General features: G+C 40.4%; 1 long non-coding RNA gene across 1 annotated transcript; it reads left to right on the forward strand.

The window, feature by feature from the left end:
• Positions 1-746: 746 nt before the first annotated feature.
• LOC114025747 lies at positions 747-3,437 on the forward strand. Its single transcript, XR_003567068.1, has 3 exons — positions 747-803; positions 1,671-1,854; positions 3,171-3,437. It is a non-coding gene; the product is annotated as an uncharacterized LOC114025747 (long non-coding RNA).
• Positions 3,438-3,833: the final 396 nt, after the last annotated feature.

The following is a 3,833-nucleotide window of genomic DNA, read 5'->3' on the forward strand; positions in this document are numbered from 1 at the left end:
ATCAATTAATTAATCAATAAACATTTATTAAACTCCTACTATGTGCAAGGCACTGTGCTAAGTGCTGGGGATACAAGAAGAGGCAAAAGACATTCCCTGCCCTCAAGGAGCTTACAATTGGATGGACAGGGGACAGGGAGATGATTCTCTATCCCCTTTGTTCTGGGCACTTGATAGTATAATGTGATGATACGTAAATTTTAAGCTTGCATGATGAACCTTTTCGGCAGTCATGTCACACTATTGCTCTCCGTCTCTAAATGCCAGGATCATGTTGGCATTTAAGTGCAGGCTCAGTCTACTCCAGGCCATACAGATGTGTGGTTTTTCTACAAACAGGGAGGACCCAGGATGACTATTCCGACTTTATTGAAGGGAGAGAAAACAAATTCGCCAAGTAATATAGGGGTGTAAATCAAAGAAACTGGGAAGAAGAGAGAAAGAGAACTCAAATTTCTGCAAGTGTAGGCACAGCCTTGCCCTGGAGGGTAGGTGGGTAAGGAGGGAGAAAGTTGCTGTCTCTCGCCTGTTCTCTGGGCCTTCATCCTCCTTTATACAGTAGAATCTCTCCTTCAGCAGTTTTGAGGCCAGTGAATAGACACTATCTATGTCTATGCTTCTTTTCTGTTAATTACATAAGGCAAGTCCAACCTAGGCCTTGTCTCATGCTATTGGCTGAGCTTTGCAAGGTCATGTGGTGTCATAGAACATTGGACCAGGCCATGGGCAAACACCTAGAACTTTCTGAGCTGCTGTTTCTTCATCTACAAAATGGAGAGGATAGCTTATCCCTGCCCAACAAGGTAATTGGGGAGAGCCAATGAGATAATGGATGTGAAAGTACTTTGTGCGTGCATATATATGTGTGTGAATGTATGTATATATGTGTATATATATATGTATATGTATATGTACATGTATATTCATGCATTACTATTATTATTGCTAATGATGAGATGAGTCTCTTGATCAATTTGATGAGGTCCTAGGGAGGTGAGCCTTTGTTTGGGGCTTTGATTATCTCTTGTTAATGAGGGTTGGATTTAGAAGTGGAAAGAAGATTTGGTGCCAAGAGGATATGAGTTCTGTTACTTTCTACAGCTTTGTGACCTCAGGTAAGTGCCTAAACCCCTTTTTAAAGGGACTGAAACTTTCCCCTTTGGTGACATTATTCTTTTAAGGGTATTGAAACCAAACCATTTGAGGACAAGAAGGGTTAAAAAACAAACAAACAAAAACCTGAGTTCAAATCTGGCCATAGAAATTTATTAACTGTGTGGCCCTGGGCAAGTCCCTTAACCTCTGCCTGTCTCAGTTTCCTCATCTTTAAAATAGAGATAATAATAGCATCTACCTCTCAGGTTATTATGAGGATCAAATGACATATTTGTAAAGTGCTTAGCACAGTGCCCAACAGGTAATAGACACTTCCTTTCCCTTGTTCCCTAATAAAAAAAAAAAAACAAAACAAAAACCAAAACCAAAACCCAAAAAACAAAAAAATAAAAAACCAGAATTTGTATAAAGGTAATATATATTCCCTATTGCTTCTCAAAGAGATTGAATTATTATCCTTGTCTGTTCATTGCAGGCCAGGAATACATATTTTTTATTTAAATGCAAAGTGTGAGCCTTGAGTTTTTTGGGTTTTTGTTTTTTTTTTTTTACAGGAATGGAGTCTAAGACCGAAAGAGAAAAGCTAAAATGAGGTGGGTTGTGATTTTCCCAGAGAGAGAATCTTGGTAAAGGCAAAAGCCATAAAGACATCATAGAGAAAAGAATCTTGTTGAATGCTTAGCCTTCAAGACTGACCCTGGATCCGTGTCAGCTTAGCCCTCTGGTTCTGGGTAACTGGTAAGAATTGCTATTTGTGTATATGTCATAACCCCTTCTTGAAGCAGCTAGGTGGTGCAGTGGATATAGCTCTGGGCCTAGAGTCAGGAAGAGCTGAGTTCAAATTTGACCTCAGACACTTGCTAGCTATGTGACCTTGGGCAAGTCACTTAACTTGTTTGCTTCCATTTTCTCAGCTGTAAAATGAGAATGATAATATGACCTACCTCCCAGCATTGTTGTGAGAATCAAGTGAGATAATATTTATAAAGCACTTAGTATAGTGCCTGGAACATAGTAGGCCCTTAATAAATGCTTATTCCCTCCCTCCCCCCATTCCCCAGAATTGTAAGCTCCAGGATGGCAGGGATGATGTAATAGCTAAACTTTGTATCTCATCCAGCATCTAGCACAGTGCTCTGCATGTCATAGTTACTTAACAGATTTTTAAAAGTTGAATTAATACTTTATAAATGAGGTTCAGTAGGTCCTGGCCCCAAACTAATTCCCTGATGCATCTCAGAGACGCATCTGGGGTGGGAGACATCATTGTTGTCTCTGAGTAGGCTAGCCTGGTTCCTCAGGGCCGCCCAAACTTCCTTGTATTTTATCTTCTTTATAACTGTCCTTTGCTCCTATTACATGTTGCTGCCTCCACTATCTAGCATCATTCATTACCCTTCCCTAGAAAGGGAGTTGGAACTGAAACCTTAGCCATCATCTTTAAAAATATATTTAACTGTGGGAATAATTGGTCTTCCCCCCAGGTGCAGATGTCTATTCTTTGCTGCCTCAGGGGAGATGATTCTTTCCATCATTCCCGATAGAGGTGGTAGGGAATAAGAGGAAGAAGAAGGAAGAGAAAGTGTTGGCTTGTGTCTTATAGAAAGAAGTAAAAAGGAGACTCAGGGAGCCATAGTTTCATTGCTGGATTCTTGGCTTACTAGGATCAGAGGTCACCTTGCAAAATGCATTTAACCCACCCTGCCTCAAAACCAGTGCTAACAGGACCCTAGTAGGATAAAGGTTAACCTCTTCACTTTCTACTGTCATCTTGATACTTCCTTCTATCTAGACCAGTCCTAGGGAAGTAACATGGAGACCATTGTATCTTTCTCCCCTTTCCTCACTAACTAATATCAGAACCAGTCTACCTGGGTGTCTATGCCCAGAGGCTGATTACAGGGTTGGCCGGGAACCTGAGTCTCCCCTGGGATTTTTCAGCACAATGAATCATTGAGCTGCTGAAGGACAAGCAGGAAAACATGAAATGATTGCCTGGGCCTGTGTTCCACTCCCCCCCAAAAAAGAATTTTTTTTTCTTTTTTTCCTTTTAGATTTCAGACTTGACAACCATCAACACAAACATTTCCATATGCAACAAACAAACAGAATAGAAGGATTTTCTTTGGAATCATGAATCTATATTACATACAGATTGTTACTTTTTAAAAGTAGATATTAGATTTAACATGGTAATATTAATGTTGCCCTCCTTATCTGTGTCCCCCTTTGGAAATTTCTTTTGTTGTCTTACGTGTATTTTTAAAATGTTTCATGAAGTCTCTTCCTCTCTTCCCCTCCCTTCTCCTCCCTTCTCCCCTTTTTTGGCTTTTCCTGTCTCCTCTCCTTTCTCCTTTTCTCTTCTCTCTACTTTTGCCTTCTCTGTTCATCTCCTCTCTCCTCTCTTCTCCCTTTAAATTCCTTCTTTAAATCCTCTTCTCCCTTTACTTCATTACTGCCCCTCTGTTCTTGCACATTGCTTGGGCCCCTTTAAAATCCCTTTAAACCTCACCGCATCCCCTTTCCTTATCAGGAAATAAGGACTTGAACCGTTCATTCTGACCTCTACTGGGACTCACTCTTCATTTAGGCATTCCCTTTTACTGGAAATATTCAAGCAGAATTTGGATGACCACTTCTCAGGAATGCTGCAGAGAGAATTCTTGCAGTGTTTGAGAAGTTGGACCAGATTCAGTTCAACCATGTAACAAGTATTT

This window comes from Vombatus ursinus, unplaced genomic scaffold (assembly GCF_900497805.2).
Source record: "Vombatus ursinus unplaced genomic scaffold, bare-nosed wombat genome assembly UNPS02014832.1, whole genome shotgun sequence".
Classification (NCBI taxonomy): Eukaryota; Metazoa; Chordata; class Mammalia; order Diprotodontia; family Vombatidae; genus Vombatus; species Vombatus ursinus.